Genomic DNA, 19,243 nt, shown 5'->3' with positions numbered 1-19,243 from the left:
TGGATGGAGGTTGAAGGTGCCAATCTGATTGACTTTGGACATAGCAGAATATGTGAATCTATTTCCCATCAGAACCACCTAAAAAGTTTTTAAAAACCACATGAAGGCCAGGAAATCATATAGAGGTCTAGGTTCGCTTCCTGGTGCCACACAGTGCCCTGAATATCTCTGGGTGCAGCCAGATATGGCAAGACAACAAATGCCTTTCCCACTGTACTATGACTTTGACCCTAATAGTTGAATCGAAGCATATGATATTTAAAGGACTGGAGCGATAGCAGAGCAGTAGGGTGTTTGTCTACTAGATATAACCACTTTTTTCTTGTTTCTGTAACAATGCTTGCTTCATTAACCTTGTGTGGACTTAACTGAGTACCAGAATGTGGCCCCAGTGAGCTGAGCTAATTTTTCAGGTGCTTATGAGAGTGACTAGGGCACCAGGATGTGGCTTTTCCTAATAAAGTCCAGGTCTTCTGCTGGGAGGCTGCTGGTCGCGCCTCGCAGGACAGCTTGCCAGCTGGTGTCAATGAACACTCCTCTAATTTCTAATTTTTTCAGTCTCCCATAGTCTGTTGATGGTGACCCCACAACAAAGTGGGCTGATTTCAAGGAAGATTATTACTTTAATATTCCATGAAGGCAGAGGTGGAGCAGACCCAGGAGCACTGCCTCAGTGGTCATCCATATCTGGAAACCGGTTTCTATTATCCGTCAGTTCCATTTCTCTCTGTATTCTATCTGAACCCTTTGTTCCCAACAGAACACTGAGTTTGATTCCCAGCAATAAAACCCGAACCCAACCAAACAAACAATCCCCAAACCAACCAACCAAAAAAAAAAACCCAAACCAGGGCCATAGTGATAGTACAATGGGAAGGGCATTTGCCTTGCATGTGGCTGACCTGGGGTTCATCCCTAGTATCCCATATGGTTCCCTGAGCACCGCTAGAAGTGATTCCTGAATGCAGAACCAGGAGTAACACTTGAGCATCACCAGATGTGACTCAAAAAGCCAAAAAAAAATCAAAAACCAAAAACCAAAAAAGCCCCCAAACTAAAGAAACTCAACCAAACAAAAATCACGTATAGTGGAGTCCCAACTACACCTGTCAAGCCTGATCCTCAGGGGAGTGGGACCAACGCAATGGCAGCTTTTTCTGTTTTTGGTTTTGGGGCCACATGTGGCAGTGTGTGGAGCTGCTGGTGGCTCATTGCTCAGGGGTTGCTCCTGGAAGTCCTCAGGGAACCATGTGGCACCAGGGACTGACCTCAGCCTCCCACATGCAAAGCAAGTTACTTCAACTTCGGTACCCTCACCTGTTCCCTATGTCACTGTCACTGTCCTCCCGTTGTTCATCGATTTGCTTGAGCGGGCCCAGTAATGTCTCCATTGTGACACTTGTTACTGTGTTTGGCATATCAAGTACAACACGGGTAGCTTGCCAGGCTTTGTCATGCGGGCTATTTATTTATGTTGTTTCCTCTTCCCCTTGGGGTCATTGTGATGATTGAGGTCTTATACCTAGGGGTGATTTTGCAGGGCAGTTATTGTTTTTCTTTTTTATTACTAATTTTTATTTAAAAACACTATGATTTACTAAGTTGCTCATTATACAGTTGTTTCAGGCATTTAGTTTTCCAACACCACCAGTGTGACTCCACCAATATCCTCGGTTTCCCTCCCAACTCCAACCTGCTCTCTGTGCCACAAATTTACTTTCTATTATTTCAACAAAACTGTAAAACCTGGCAAATAGAATGATCAGAAAATAAATCAGGAAGGGCCAATTAGTGATTACTATATGATTTTTCCTAAGTGAATAAGAAAATGAAAACCATTTTACACAATATAAAAAATGCCTATTCTCATTTACATATAAATACTGGCAACTCTGGAATGTAAAGCATATCACATTAAATTTTATTTTATACTTGGATTTTGTTGGGGCTGGAGCAGTAGCATAGCGGGTAGGGCGTTTGCCTTGCACACAGCCAACCTGAGTGTGATTCCTCCGCCCCTCTCAGAGAGCTCGGCAAGCTACCGAGAGATACTCTACTGAGAGTATCTCGCTTGCACGGCAAAGTCTGGCAAGTTAACCATGACATATTCAATATGCCAAACACAGTAACAACAAATCTCACAATTTGTTGTGAGATGTTACTGTTGCCCGCTCAAGCAAATTGATGAACAAAGAGAGGACAGTGACAGTGACTTGGATTTTGTTAGGGTAATCATATCTTAATAACAGTTATAAAGCAATTCTGTGTTAAAATATTTTAGAGTTTACATGGAACAGATAAGGTTACATTTGTAAATTTTATCCCACTTGTCGTCTTGGTTTGCTGGGGCCACACTGTAGCTGTGATTCTTGAGCCGAGGCCCTGGAGACTACGTACTCTGGTAACTTCCACATCACTCCCCAACAGCAGGGCTGTCAGGATGATGTCCAGCGCATGTGGCTCACATTGAAAGTCCAACTTTGGACCATAGTGTAAGACTCTAGGCCATCAGGAAGAGGGCACAGGAAGAAATCAAAGTTGGAAGGGAACTGTGGTTGGAAAAATATTGAAAACATTGATCTAGCATAATAGGAAAGGGTTATTTCCCTTGTGTGACGGAGCTGCCAGAACCATTTGGCTTATGTATTTGCCACCATGTTTATCCACAGGCCTATCACCATGGAACTCTGGAACCAGACGTCCCTGTCAGACTTCATCCTTTTGGGCCTGGTTGACCTCTCACCATCCAGTGTCATCCTTTTCGCCCTTGTCTTCTTGGTTGCCTTAGCTGCGTTGATAGGCAACATCCTCTTCCTGCTGCTGATCCAGGCCGACAGGCGTCTGCACAGCCCGATGTATTTCTTCCTCAGCAATTTGTCCATTATGGACTTGACCATGATGACGGCGGTGGTGCCTAAGATGATAGCCAACCTTCTCTCTGGCCAGAGGAACATCTCTTGGGGAGGCTGTAGCATGCAAGTGTTCCTTGTGAACATTGTTGCAGCGGCTGAGGGCTTCCTCTTGGCTGTCATGGCCTATGACCGCTATGTGGCCATCTGCCACCCCCTGCGCTACCCCATGCTCATAACTGGCAAGACCTGCTTCCTCCTGGCCCTGGTATGTTGGCTGATTGGGACGTTTGACAGTGTGATCAACGTGAGTGTGGTATTCACCTTCCCCTACTGTGCCTCTCGGGAAGTGGACCACTTCTTCTGTGAGGTCCCAGCCGTGCTTAGACTGTCTTGCAAAGACACCTCACTTTTCCAAAACCTCCTTTATGTTTGCTGTATACTCATGCTGCTGGTTCCTCTGGGGATCATTGTAGCTTCCTATGTCAAGGTCCTCTCAGCCGTGATGGCCATGCCATCCACTGAGGGCAAACAGAAGGCTCTGACCACCTGTTCCTCCCATTTGACCGCTGTGGGCCTCTACTATGGTGGTGCCATTTTCACCTACATGCAGCGGCCTTCTACTAGAACACCAGTGGGGGACAGAGTCACCTCCATCTTGTACACCACCCTCACCCCCATGCTCAACCCTCTTATTTACACCCTGAGAAATAAGGATGTAACCAGGGCCATGAGAAAGATGGTAGGGAGATGGGGAAAGTAGAACTGCTGTCCTTCCTGGGTCTTTGTCTCATGGGATGTCTCTGGAATCTGGGCCCCTCTCTCGGGGCCAGAGTGATAGCATAGCGGGTAGGGCATTCACCTTGCATGTGGCCAACCAAAGCTCGATCCCTGGCATCCCATAGGGTCCCCTGAGCACTGCCAGGAGTAATCCCTGAGTGCAGAGCTAGGAGCAATCCTGGAGCATGTGCCCCCAAAAATAAAAGTCACTTTTTAGGAAGCAAAATTGGTTTTTACAACTTCTTTTCACTTAAGGTCAGAGGGAGAGGACACTTGGGATGGCACCCCAAAACGATCTCCCAAACCCACCAGGAATGATCCTGAGCATCAGTGAGTAAGCCCTGAGCATCACCAGGTGTGTCCCCCAAACCAAAAATAAATAATGAAATAAAATTAATTCCTTTCTGATTTATTGTGAATAAATGATTGACATGTCTTGTTATCCTTTATACCTGGGATCATACCAGTTTTTCAGGAGGAAAGAGGTCATGAGAAATCCTGTTTGATGCCCCTGGACCCATCAGTTTTTGTTTTTGAAAATTATGTTAACATAGGGACGACTCTCTGTAATACTATGTGTTATGCTTTGTTTTCAAGGCAGAGAACTGTGGTACAAGAAAGGTTAGGACTTTTATATCACAGTGCTCCTGCCTACATATTTGTCACCTGCCACCATTCAATGGGTCCCAAATGAGGACTTTTGGTTTCCCTGGTGTTCAGGTAGGGCCAAAGCAACTTTGTAAAGATACTCACATTATTATTTTATTTATTTATTTATTTATTTATTTATTTATTTATTTGGTCACACCCTGCAATGCTCAGGGGTTACTTCTGGATCTGCACTCAGAAATCACTCCTAGTAGTGCTCTGGGAACAATATGGGATGCCAGGGACCTAACCCTAGTTGTTCGCGTGCAAGGCAAACACCCTCCCTGCTGTACCATTGCTCAGGCCCCATCCATGTTCTAATCCACACCTTAGGTTTGGAGTGGTTTATCTGGAAGTGTGACTATATCCTCTGCTCCCCGGGATGCTGTCAGCCTAGTGGAAGGATTGGAGAAGATCTTGGATGGTCACTTCCAGGCTGACCATGCTTCAAAAGCACCCTGGTTGCTCCCTGTAGGGACAGGTTTGGGGCTTCGCTCAGGGGTTCAGATTTAGTGTATCCTGTATGAGCTCAGGAAGTCATTCCCTCTCCCCCCACCCCAAACGCCCAGGGAGATGGCAAAGCTTGGACGCTGCCCACATCAGAGGTGCCCACCCTCGGGGCTATTTCTGCTCCCCAGTTTCCTCAGGCTCCATATCCCTTCTATAAAGCTTCCTCTGAGGACCCCAGTTCCTTCCAGGCCTGTTGGCCCCAAGTCTTCTGCTTTTGTGAGATCATCTGGACAGAGGAAAGATACTAACTCCTCAGGAAAAATGACCCACTTTGTCACCTGGGACAGTCTTTTCTTTGTCACCTGGGACAGTCTTTTCTTCTGTTAGGGATATTTCCTAGAGGACCGATGCTTGGGGGGTCACCCCTCATATTGCTTGGAGGGCCATCAATTCCCAGCCTTCTGTGGAAACTTACCCTGTTCTCTTGAGAAGAGGAACAAACTGCTCTATTTTTGGCTTTGTCATCCAGAATATGTGTACTCACTTGGTCCTTTATTTATTTATTTTTCTAAAAAAATTATTAAATTAAATCACTGTGGGATAAACATTTACAGAGTTGTCCATGACTGGGTTTCAGTCATACAATGTTCCAACACCAGATCCTTCACCAGTATATGTTTCCCACCACCAATGCCTCCAGTTTCCTTCTTGCTACCCCCCACCCCTGCCTGCCTCTATAGCAGGGACATTTTTCTTCTCTTTCTTCTCCCCCTCCTATCCCCTCCTTTCTTCCTCCTCCCCCTCTTTCTCTTCCTCCCCCCCCTCCTCCTCCTCTTCCCCTCCTCCTCCTCCTCCTCCTCCTCCTCCTCCTCTTTCTCCTCCCAGAAACTGTTTGGGAAGCCCCCCCCCCTAAAAAAAGTGTTGTAGTGGAGATTGCCTTGCATGAGGCTGACCCAGGTTCAATCTCTGGCACCTCATATAGTCTCCTGGGCCTGCCAGGAATAATTCCTGAACACAGAGCTAGGAGTAAGCCCTGAGCACTGCTGAGTGTGGCCCAAAAACCAAAAAATAAAATAAATAAGAAAAATTATTTGCAAGTTAAAAAGAGTAGCACTGTAGCACTGTCCTCCCGTTGTTCATTGGTTCACTCGAATGGGCACCAGTAACATCTCCATTGTGAGACTTGTTGTTATTGTTTTTGGCATATTGAATATGTCACAGGGAGCTTGCCAGGTTCTGCCCTACAGGCGAGATACTCTCAGTAGCTTGCCGGACTCTCTGAGGGGGTGGAGGAATTGAACCCGGGTCGGCCGCGTGCAAGGCTAATTCCACTACAACACTTCTTTTCAGAGGAAGGGCTAAAAACACCCTACCTGCTGTGCTATCACTCCAGGTAGAAATCATAATAATGTAATGTGAAGGATGATTCCAAAGCTTCATCAGAGGCCAGAGTGATAGTATAGTGGGGAGAACATTTGCCTTTCATGTGACTGACCGGGGGTTTGATCCCCAGAATCCTACATGTGCCCCAAGCACCACCAGGAGTGAGTCTTGAGTGCAGAGCCAGGAGGAACCCCTGAACATCATACAAAAAAACAAAAAAATACATAAGCTTCAGCATTCATCTAAGAGAAGTTTCAGATGAAAGGAGTAGAGGAGTTATAACACAGAAACGGGAAATCTCTTCAAACTGAAGATGGTATTTTGAAAAGATATAATTGCAAAAAAAATATGATGAAAGATCTACACTCAAATGCTTTCACATGCAGTCTCAAGATGCCAGTGATAAAGAACTGAATAAAAAGCTTCCCAGAAACAAATAGAATTTAACTGTGAGCTGTGAACTTTACAAAGAGTCAGACTGATATCACCATAGTATTGGTAAAAACAAGTAAGAAGGGGCCAGAGCAATAGTACAGTGGGCAGGGAACTTACTTTGCATGCAGCTGACTCAGATTCACTCCCCAACACCCCCTATGGTCCCTGATCCCTGTCAGGAGTGATTCCTGAGTGCAGAGTTGGGAGTAAGTTCTAAGCACAGCCAGATGCAGCTCCAAACAACACAACAACAAAGCCAAGGAAGGAAAGAAGATGGAGATGTAATAGTTTCAAAGTGGGAGAAAAAAAATTTTTTAAAAATTTTATTGAATCACCATGAGATAATTACACAAGCTTTCATGTTTGGGTTACAATCACACAGTAAGTGGGAGAAAAATTTCTTATAAATCCATGATTCTATAGATTCAGTCAAACCAGCAATTTATGTGAGATGCAACAAAAACATTTTGGACCTAAAAAATAAAGAAGAAAGAAAAACAGAAAAGAAAAGAAAAGAAAAGAAAAGAAAAGAAAAGAAAAGAAAAGATGTGTGGGGTAGAGCAATAATACAGCAGATAGGGCATTTGCCTTGCAAGTCACTGACCTGGGTTTCATATCCAGCACTGCATGTTACCCCTGAGACTGCCAGGAGTGATCCCTGAGTGAAGAGCCAGGAGTAAGCCTTGACCACTGGTTTTGGATGTGGTCTCTAAAAAAACAAACAGAAAAAAACTTAAAGCTTGGTGTGGGAGGTGACAATGCATTGCTTCTTGGGTAAAGAGCTTCCTGCCATTCTGTCTGGTTTGCCCTGTCCTATGATCTCTCTCTATCATCTATATAAAGTCAAATGAGGGCTTCCACTCTTATTCACAACTGGTGGAAGTGTTGTCTAGTATAATTCTTGTGAAAACAGTAAATTTAGGATTGAACCACCATTTGACCGAGAAATTCCACTTTTGGACTTTTATCCCCAGGACATAAAAACACTCTCTAAAAGGACATATGTTCAGCGTAATTCATTGCTGCATCAATACAATAGCTGAGATATGGAATTAACCTAGGGGTCCAACTACAGATTAATGGATTATAAAGACGTGGTATATGTATATTATAGAATACTGTGCAGCTGCAAGGAATGATGAAATAAAATTTGCTGCAACATGTATGGAACTGGAAGATATTGTGTTGAGTGAAGTAAGCCAGAAATAGAAGACAAACACAGATGATCTCACTTAATTGGCGAATATAGAATAAAATAAATGTACTGTAGTAAAAGGAGATTGTTTAGATCATCCTTGACCCCAACGTTTAGAGAGGAGTCAGAGAAGCAAAGAAATCAAGAAGCAATGAGTTAACAGGTTCAGGGCTTCAGTTACACAGGTGATAAGAGTGAGGGGTACAGCCATATATCCAAAACACAGGTTCAACAGAACTTAAAACATGAGATCTAATTGGTAATGACTGAAACTTTGTAATGTGCCTGTGGACAGGTGGGGAGTTGTGGGGGTGGGGGAGGAGTGGGGTTGGGATGGGGAGGGAATCTAGGAATACTGGTGGAGGGAAGTTGACACTGATGAAGGGATTGGTGTTGAATTATTGTATCCTAAAATTCAACTATCAGTAACTTTGTAAATCATGGCTCTTTAATTAAAATTTTTTTTAAAAAAAGAGGGAGATGCAGATTAAAATCACAATGAGGTATCACCTCACACCACAGAGACTGGCCCATATCCACAAGAACAAAAGCAACCGGTGCTGGCGCGGATGTGGTGAGAAAGGGACACTCCTTCACTGTTGGTGGGAATGCCGACTGGCTCAGCCCTTCTGGAAAGCAGTATGGATGATTCTCAAAAAACTAGAAATTGAGCTCCCATTTGACCCAGCAATTCTCCTGGGAATATATCCCAGAGAGGCAAAAAAGTATAGCCGAAGTGACATCTGCAATTGTCTGTTTATTGCAGCACTTTTTACAATAGCCAGAATCTGGAAAAAACCTGAGTGCCCGAGAACAGATGACTGGTTGAAGAAACTCTGGCACATTTACACAATGGAGTACTATGTAGCTATTAGGAAAGACGAAGTAATGAAGTTTACATACAAGTGGTACTACATGGAAAGTATGTTAAGCGAAATGACTCAGAAAGAAAGGGATAGACATAGAAAGATTGCATTCATCTGGGGAACATAAAGTAACAAAATAGGAAACTAACACCAAAGTATGGCAGAGATTAGTACCAGGAATTTTACTCAATGACCCGGAGGACACCCACACATGTTAGGGGAAGGGGGAGCTCAGAAAGAGAAGGGAACACCAAATAAAGGGTGTTGGGAGGATCCACCCATGATGGGAGAGCATGCTGAGGGTAGACTGTCGACCAAGCATGATTGCCACTCAATGCCTCTTTTGCTGACCATGGCACTCAAAAGGAGAGAGAGGGAAATGCCCTGCCACAGAGGCAGGGTGGGATAGGGGCTGGGGGGGGAGGGGATGCTGGGATCCGAGGTGGTGGGAAATGCGCACTGGTGGAGGGATGGGTGTTTGATCATTGTATAATCGAAACCCAAGCACAAAAATGTGTAAATCTACAACTGTACCTCATGGTGCCTCACTATTAAAAAATAAATTAATTAATTAATTAATTAATTAAAAAAAAAGAATGAGGGCTTCCTGTCGAGGGCACCAGGAAGAAAACACAATCACACTCAAATCTGCAAGAAGGGAAAGACTTTTTTTTATATTTTTATTAGTGAAACACCATGAGGTACAGTTGTAGACTTACAAATTTTTGTGGTTGGGTTTCCATTATACAATGATCAAATACCCATCCCTCCACCAGTACCCATTTTCCACCACCATGGATCCCAGTATCCCTCCCACTCCCATGCGCCCATCCCACCCTGCCTCTGTGTCCCTTTTTTTGTCTCTCAAGAAGGGAAAGACTTTTATTGCTCTCTGGAGTGTAATGGAGGCAGAAGCTGTACTCAAGTTCCCTCCTGCTTCCTTGTTTCAGGGAGTATTTATATAAATAAGGAGTATTTATATAAATAAGGAGAGGCTGGAAAATGGAAGTTTATTACTTTTTGTTTGCAATTTTATTTTGTTTATTACTCATGGAGACCTTGAGGAAAAACGGAAGTCTCAGAATCAACAGGACAGTGGTGTGTTTTATGTGTTTCCTCTTGAAACATCATTTGTAGGGACTAGTGAGCAGGCTCAAATGTCTGGAGAACATACAGATACCCAAGTTTGATGTCTGGTGCTGTTTGGTTTCTGGAGGACCACTGGGAGTAGTGTTGATGGAGCAGTACTGTTGAGTGTGACTAAGAAAAAGGAGTAAAACACAACTGGCAGCAAGTCTTAGATTCTTCTGTCTTGTATTTTATTGTGCAGGTGTGTGTGCGTGTGTGTGTTTCGGTGTTGGTGATGCTGAGGGTTGAACCCAGGGTCACACAATTTTGAGGCATGCAATTTTCTTCATCCCCTATTCTGCCTTGTGTCAGTAAAAGTCAAGCAGAAGCAAGGAATGAAGGGTTGTTTGAGTGAAACTTTTTTTTTCCTTTCTAAAAAAGTAGTTGTATTTGCCATTTCTGCAAAGCAATTCTTGCAAAGCAGAGGTGAAGAAGTTAGCATTTGTTTTGTTTTGTTTTGTTTTGTTTTGAGGCCACAACTGGTGGTGCACAGTGCTTATTCTTGGGTTTGCACACAGGGATTCCTTTTTTTATTAAAATATTTTTGTTCTTCAATCACAATTACAAAGTTGTTCAGGATTGCATTTCAGCCATACAAAGTTCCAACACCCATCCCTTCACAGGTGCACATTTACCACCACCAATATCCCCAGGTTTCCTCATGCCAACACCCCTATCTCCCACCCCCACACTCCCCATCCTGCCTGCCTCTATGGCAGACAATCTCTCTCTCTCTCTCTCTCTCTCTCTCTCTCTCTCTCTCTCTCTCTCTCTCCCCCCCCTCCCTCTTTCTTTCTCTCACTCCTCTCTCGGCCCATTTGGGCATTATGGTTAGCAATACAGGTACTGACAGGTTATCATGTATAAGGGATCACTTCTGAGGTGTCAGGGGATCAAGCGCCCTACCCTCTATACTATACCCTCTAGGGCTGCAGCCCTAGGCTATATTTTGGACCTAGCCTGACTTATCAATGTCAAGTAACAGTTTCTCTAGGATTGTGGCCTCACCTGTGTCTGACCTCTTCATATAAGAGACATTTGTGCTCTTCCTCTTCGCCCCCCCAAGCTGTGCTGATCTTATCCCAAACCCAGGTCAGTTCATCCGCCAGTACTCGAACCCAGGACTTGGATTTCTCCTTGCAAGCCCCCCAGGCGTCCTCTAGGACGCTGGGAGAAACGCAGCCGTGAGCCTCTGCCTCTTCCTCTTCGCCCCCTAAACTGAGCTGATCTTCTCCCCTACTCAGTCTTTACTCCCCCACACGTACCTGTGGGTCGTGGCCTTCTCAGAATTGGGCGTGACTTCTGTAGAAGTGGGCGTGGCCTAGTTTTAGGCGGGCCCCCAGGTAGTTTAGCCATAACAAGGAACCTAGTCTCCATACCTACACACCTACATGAAGAAACAATGCAAATACCCACCACATGGGGAGGACAACGAAAAGAATCCAGAAGCCTCTGTAGATACTGCTCACCTAAGGGACCTCTCTGACAAAGAATTCAGATATGAAGTCATGAAGATGTTCAATCAACTCAATGAAACAGTCAGACAGATATCCAGTAACAATACAGAAAAAATAGACAAACTACGGGAAGAAATGAGAGCAGAAATGTCATGAATAAAAGATTCCGTAGATAAAATGAAAAACTCAGTCTGTGCGTGCCCTCAACAGTAGAATGACTGCAGCTGAAGAGAGAATCAGTGAGTTGGACGATCAGCTGCACCAAGCCAACAGGCAACAACAAACAGGGGCAAGGGACCTCAAAATAGCTCTAGAGAGAATCAGAGTCCTAGGAGATGATTCCAAGAGAAAAAACATTAGAATCATTGGAGTACCAGAAGCTCAGGGAAGCAATACCAATGAAAAAAAAACACGGTTAAACAAATCATTGATGAAAAATTCCCAGAGCTCCACAATGCAGCCATTCGGGTTCAAGGAGCCCAAAGGGTGCCAGGTAAAAGAGACCCTAATAAAAACACTCCAAGACATATCATAGTTAGAATGATCGATGCTGCCTATAGAGATACAATACTGCAAGCAGCAAAGTCAAAGAAGGAAATCACATACAAAGGAGCACCCCTTAGATTCACAGCAGACCTATCAGAGGAAACCCTTCAAGCCCGAAGGCAATGACGGGACATAGTGAAAAAACTCACTGAAATGAATGCTTCACCAAGAATACTCTATCCAGCTAAACTCTCATTCAAAATCGAAGAAACGGTACACTATTTTCTAGATAAACAGCAGCTCAGGAACTTCATAGACCCAAAACCAAACCTAAAAGAAGGACTAAAGGGGCTACTATAAGACAAGAGAAACCCTACACACAACACACCATTACAGAAAGATGACACAAACCCTATAACAATAATCTCTCTCAACGTCAACGGTCTAAATTCACCAATTAAGAGACACAGAGTGGCAAAATGATTCAGAGACAGAACCCAACATTCTGCTGCCTACAAGAAACCCATCTCAACAGAAATAGCAAATACAGACTCAAAGTGAAAGGATGGAAAACAATCCTGCAAGCAAACAGCTCCTTCAAAAAAGCTGGGGTGGTCATACAGTATCCGACAACGTTAACTTTAGGTTGAAAAAGATCAGAAGGAACAGCGAAGGCTATTTTCTCTTCATCAAGGGATACGTACAACAGGAAGAAATCACACTCTTAAATGTATACGCACTTAATGAGGGAACAGCTAAATATTTTTTAAAAAACTGCTAACAGATCTTAAGGAGGACATTGCTAGCAACACAATAGTAGCTGGAGACTTCAACATCACCTTATCACCTCTGGATAGATCAACAAGAACAAAACTCAGCAAGGAAACATTGGCTTTGAAAGAAGAAATAGAAGAGAAAGGGCTTATAGACCTATACAGGGCTTTATACCCCAACAAGAAAGAATACACATTCTTCTCCAGTTCGCACGGAACATTTTTTCAAAATAGACCGTTTTCTATGCCACAAAACATACATCAATAGAATCAAGAAGATAGAAATAGTATCAACAATCTTTTCAGACCATGATGCACTGAGAATAGAAGCAAATCAAAAACAGACACGGAGAGCCAAATCGAACACCTGGAAATTAAACAACTCAGTGCTGAACAACGAGTGGATGAGGAAGGAAGTCAAGGACGAAATCAAAAGATACTTGGAAACAAATGAGGATGAAGACACAAGCTATCAGAACTTATGGGATGCAGCTATAGCCGTATTAAGGAGAGAATTTATAGCTCTGCAAGCATATCTCAGGATGGAAGAAAGGATGCACATAAACAATTTGACTTCACGGCTCAAGACCTTAAAAAAGGATCAACAGGAACCGCAGCCACGCGCCAATTCCTGCCGAAGCCCAGCGGGGACCCGCTGCGGGTCCAGCTCCATGGGACCTGCCCACCAGTTGATCGGCCCCTCCCTTCCAGGTGGGTAGGGGGAGCCCAGCCGGGAGCCGCTCCTGCCCGCAGCTGTGCGCACCAATTCCCGCCGAAGCCCAGCAGGGAGACTGTCCACCACCCTTCCTCCATTCCAGGACCCTGGGGGAGACTGGCCTTGGACGGGCTAGGGGCGTGGCCATCACAAAGGGGGCGTGGCCTCCCAAATGTGGGCGTGGCCTTCTCCTCAGCGGGCCGCCACTAGCCGCAGTTATATCACTCACTCCAAGCACTCAGGACTTTCATCCCACAACTTGTCGCCTAATACCAACCAAAAATTTCTCACCTCTTCTACTACAATTCAACAACATCCCACTCGCCTACTCCATTTCCAACAAAAGACCTGTTTGAAAATAGCTGTACAAGCTCAGTACTAAAAAGCACCTCCTTCAAATGTTTCACTCAATGTCAGTTATAAAACAAAGAATAATGCCTGATTGAGAAGAAGGTCAGACTCAGAAAGGTAGAAGGTTGCCTACCATCAACCAACCTTATCCAAAATCCTTTCCTACCATAAGAGGGAACAGTATGATCTGCGCGGGATGGGAACTGAGGCCCATCTTTCGCCAACAAAGCTGAACGGCTCCTGGCAGTCTCTCCTCATTCAACCAGGTACAGCCTACCCCCACGGCTTGGGACTCTCTCTGGGCATGCGCAGCTAGCTCGATCCCCTAGAACAGCCAGTTTTCTCCCTTGATCTGTGCGGGATGGGAACTGAGGCCCATCTCGCGGCAACAAAGCTGAACGGCTCCGGGAACTCTCTCCTCATTCAACCAGAATAGTAACAGTGAACGTGAAGGACTAAACCACACTGGTCCCAATGGTAAAGCAATGCCAAAGCCCACCAAACTTTCTTATTGAAGAGGCTAGCCCAGAAGACACCAACAGTATTGTAGTGTTAGACAACCTCTCTGACAAGGAATTCAGAAGGGAGCTACATAGGATGCTTAGGGAACTAAAAGAAACAATGGAAAGCAATGCCAATAAAAGACAAGAGGATTTGAAGGCAGAAATGAGGAAAATGCAATCGGAAATGTCGGACCTGAAAAACCTGGTAGGCGAATTGAAAAACTCAGAGGAAGGCCTCAGCAGCAGAGTAACAGCGGCTGAGAACAGAATCAGTGAGCTCGAAGATGAAGTTCAGAGACTCTCCAGAAAAGAGCAGAAAATGGAAAAGAGACTCACAGTTCAGGAACAGATGGCAAGAGAAGATCGTGACGAAGCCAAGAGGGGTAACATAAGAATTATTGGAGTCCCAAAGGGACAGGAAGAAAACCTTGATGAAGAAGAAACTGTCAAAGACATCATTGCTACAACGTTTCCAGAACTGAAGAAAACTTGTGACCACATTCAGGAGGCCCGAAGGATACCAGCTAGAAGAAATCCGAATAAAAATACCCCAAGACACATCCTGATCAAAATGACCAAAACTTTAGACAGAGACAAAATTCTGAAAGCAGCAAGATCAAAGAAAGAAATCTCTTACAAAGGAGCCTCCTTAAAATTCACAGCTTATTTTTCTGATGAAACCCTCATGGCCCAAAAACGGTGGTGAGACGTAGTGAAAAAACTCAATGAAATAAATGCCTCTCCAAAAATACTTTACCCAGTGAGACTCTCATTCATAATAGAAGGAACAACACACAGTTTCACAGACAAACAACAGCTTAGGAACTTCATAGACTCAAAACCATGGTTACAAGAACAACTAAATGGGCTACTTTAAGGCAAGACAGGCCCCTCAAATACACCAAATTTCAACAGAAAATTGGGACAAAATCCCATGACAATAATCTATCTTAATGTCAATGGGCTAAACGCACCAATTAAAAGACATAGAGTGGCAGGATGGATTAGAAAATTGAACCCAACATTCTGCTGCCTGCAAGAAACACATCTCAATAGTCAAAGCAAACACAGACTCAGGGTCAAAGGCTGTAAAACAATCCTACAGGCAAACAGCTCCCATAAAAAAGCTTGGGTAGCCATCCTAATATCAGACCACATCGATTTCAGAGTGAAGAAGGCTATAAGAGACAGTGAAGGCCATTTCTTACTGATCAAAGGATCTGTACAATAGGAAGATCTTACAATAATAAATGCATATGCACCTAATGAGAGTCCAGCAAAGTACTTAAAACAACTACTCATAGAATTGAAAAAAAGACATCAATAACAACACAATACTAGTGGGAGACTTCAACACCGCTTTGTCACCTCTTGATAGATCAACCAGACTCAAGCTTAGCAAGGACATACTTCATCTGAGGGAAACAATGGAAGAAAGGGACTTAGTAGATATATACAGGACACTTCATCCTCAAAAAGCTGAATACACATTCTTCTCAAGCGTACATGGAACATTCTCTAAGATAGACCACATGCTGAGCCACAAAACATACCTCCATAAAATTAAGAAGATAAAGATTGTATCAACAATATTCTCAGACCACAATGCGCTTAAATTACACACAAAAAGTAAAAAAAGTAAATCACACACAAAAACAGAAAACTAAATCAAACACCTGGAAATTAAACAGTGCGCTATTGAACAATGAGTGGTTTAGAAAGGAAATTAAAGATGAAATTAAAAGATTCCTAGAAACGAATGAAAATGAGAACACGAGTTACCAAAACTTATGGGACACAGCAAAAGCTGTCTTAAGAGGAAAGTTTATAGCTCTACAAGCATTCCTCAGAAAGGAGGAGTGAGCCCACATAAATAAACTAACCTCACAGATTAAGAGCTTGGAGAAGGAATAACAAAAGGAGCACAACCCGAACAGGAGGAAGGAAATAATAAAACTCAGAGCAGAGATTAACGAGATGGAAACCCAAAAAACAATCCAAAAGATCAACGAAACCAAGAGCTGGTTCTTCGAGAAAATTAACAAAATTGATAAGCCTCTAGCAAAACTTACAAAGAAAGGAAGAGAGAAAACCCTAATAAACCGAATCAGAAATGAAAAGGGGGTCATTACAACAGAAACTACAGAAATTCAAAGGATCCTTAGGGAGTACTTTGAGAAGCTTTATGCCACGGAACATCAAAACCTTGAGGAAATGGATAAATTCCTAGACTCCTACAGACACCCAAGGCTGAACCAAGAAGACCTGAAACACCTGAACAGACCTATCACCACCAAGACAATTGAAATGGTAATAAAAAGTCTCCCCAAGCACAAAAGTTCTGGCCCGGATGGATTCACTAGTGAATTCTTACAAATATTTAAAGAGGACTTACTCCCAATCCTCTTTAAGTTTTTCCACGAAATTGAAATATCAAAAACACTTCCAAACAGTTTCTATGAAGCAAATATCACACTGATACCAAAAGCAGACAGAGATACCACAACGAAAGAGAATTACAGGCCGATATCCTTGATGAACACAGATGCAAAGATCCTCAACAAACTACTAGCAAATAGAATCCAACTACTCATCAAAAAGATCATAGACCATGACCAAGTAGGATTTATCCCAGGGATGCAAGGATGGTTTAACGTTCGGAAATCAATCAACATAATCCATCATATCAACAAAAGAAAAGATAAAAGTCATATGATCAATCATATCAATAGATGCAGAGAAAGCATTTGACAAGACCCAGCACCCGTTTATGATGAAAACCCTAGCCAAAATGGGTATAGAGGGGACTTTCCTCAACATAGTTAAAGCCATCTACCACAAGCCTACAGCAAGCATCATCCTCAATAGGGAAAAACTGAGAGCCTTCCCTCTAAGATCAGGGACGAGACAATGATGCCCACTCTCTCCACTGTTTTTCAATATAGTACTGGAAGTACTTGCAATAGTGATTAGGCAAGAAAAAGATATTAAGGGCATTCAAGTAGGAAAGGAAGAAATCAAGCTCTCACTATTCGCAGATGATATGATACTATACTTAGAGAACCCAATAACCTCCACCAAAAAACTCTTAGAAACAATAGACTTGTATAGTAAAGTTGCAGGCTATAAAATCAATACCCAAAAGTCCATGGCTTTCCTATACGCAAACAGTGAGAGAGAGGAAAGCTACATGAAAAAAACAATCCCGTTCACAATTGTGACCCAGAAAATCAAGTACCTAGGAATCAGCTTAACTAAGGAAGTAAAGGACCTGTACAAAGAAAACTACAAAACGCTACTTCAGGAAATGAAAGAGGACATGAGGAAATGGAAAGATATTCCCTGCTCATGGATCGGGAGACTTAACATTGTCAAAATGGCAATACTACCAAAAGCATTGTATAAATTCAATGCAATCCCTATAAGGATACCCATGACATTCTTCAAAGAAATGGAGCAAACACTCCTGAAATTTATATGGAACAATAAGCCCCCGTGAATAACTAAAGCAATTCTTGGGAAAATGAAAATGGGAGGAATCAACCTCCCTAACTTCAAATTGGACTACAAACCAGTAATAATTAAAACAGCATGGTACTGGAACAAAGGCAGAACTGCAGACCAATGGAACAGGGTTGAATACACTGACATCTCCCCTCAATCTATGATCACCTAATCTTTGATAAAGGTGCAAGAAATGTGAAGTGGAGTAAGAAAAGCCTCTTAACAAATTGTTCTGGCATCACTGGATGGCTACATGTAAAAAAAATATGCTCAGAACGTTGCCTAACACCATGTACAAAAGTAAGATCAAAATGGATTAAAGACCTCTACATCAGACCAGAAACCATAAGGTACATTGAAGACAAAGTTGGCAAAACCCTCCATGACATTGAGGCTAATGGTATTTTCAAAGATGCCACACCACTGGCCGAGCAAGTGAAAACAGAGATAGATAAATGGGACTATCTTAAACTAAGAATCTTCTGCACCTCCAAAGAAACAGTGACCAAAATACAAAGACAGTTTACAGAATGGGAAAGGATATTCGCCGAATACACATCTGACAAGGGGTTGATATCAAGGATACACAAAGTACTGCTCGAACTCCACAAGAAGAAAACATCCAACCCCATCAACAAATGGGGCAATGAAATGAACAGAAACTTTCTCAATGAAGAAATCCGAATGGCAAAAAAGCACATGAGAAAATGCTCTACATCATTAATCATCAGGGAGTTGCAGATCAAAACCACAATGAGATACCATCTCACACCTCAGAGACTGGCCCACATTCAAAAGAACAAAAGCAACTGTTGTTGGCGTGGATGTGGCAAGAAAGGGACTCTCCTTCACTGCTGGTGGGAATGCCGACTGGTTCAGCCCTTTTGGAAAACAGTATGGACGATTCTCAAAAAATTAGAAATTGAGCTCCTATTTGACCCAGCAATACCACTCCTGAGAATATATCCCAGAGAGGCAAAAATGTATAGTCGAAGTGACATCTGCACTTGTTTGTTCATTGCAGCACTGTTTACAATAGCCAGAACCTGGAAGAAACCTGAGTGCCCAAGAACAGATGACTGGTTAAAGAAACTTTGGTACATCTACACAATGGAGTACTATGTAGCTGTTAGAAAAGATGAAGTCATGAAATTTACATACAAGTGATACAATATGGAAAGTATCATGCTAAGCGAAATGAGTCAGAAAGAAAGGGATAGACATAGAAAGATTGCATTCATCTGGGGAATATAAAGTAACAAAATATGAGATTAATACCCAAGAATAGCAGAGATCAACACCAGGAGGATTACTCCATAGCTTAGAGGCCAGCCGGGTAATCTAGGGGAAAGGGCAGTTCAGATAGAGAAGGGAGCACCAAATAAGGGGTGTTTGGAGGATCCTCCCAGGGGAGATGCATGTTGAAAGTAGACTATGGACTGAACATGTTTGCCACTTAATGCCTCTTTTGCAGACCACAACACCCAAAGGGAGAGAGAGAACAAAAGGAAATGCCCTGCCACAGAGGCAGGGTGGGATGGAGGGGATGGGGGTGGGACGGATATTATCCATGGGGGTGGAAAATGGGCATTGGTGGAGGGATGGGTATTTGATCATTGTATAACCGAAACCCAAGCACAAAAATTTGTAAATCTACAACTGTACCTCATGGTGTTTCTCTAATAAAAATTAAATAAATAAATAATTAAATAAATAAAAG

This window comes from Sorex fumeus, unplaced genomic scaffold (assembly GCF_029834395.1).
Source record: "Sorex fumeus unplaced genomic scaffold, SorFum_2.1 ptg000081l, whole genome shotgun sequence".
Lineage (NCBI taxonomy): Eukaryota > Metazoa > Chordata > Mammalia > Eulipotyphla > Soricidae > Sorex > Sorex fumeus.
The sequence above is the reverse complement of the archived record's forward strand: the minus strand, read 5'-3'. Positions refer to the sequence as shown.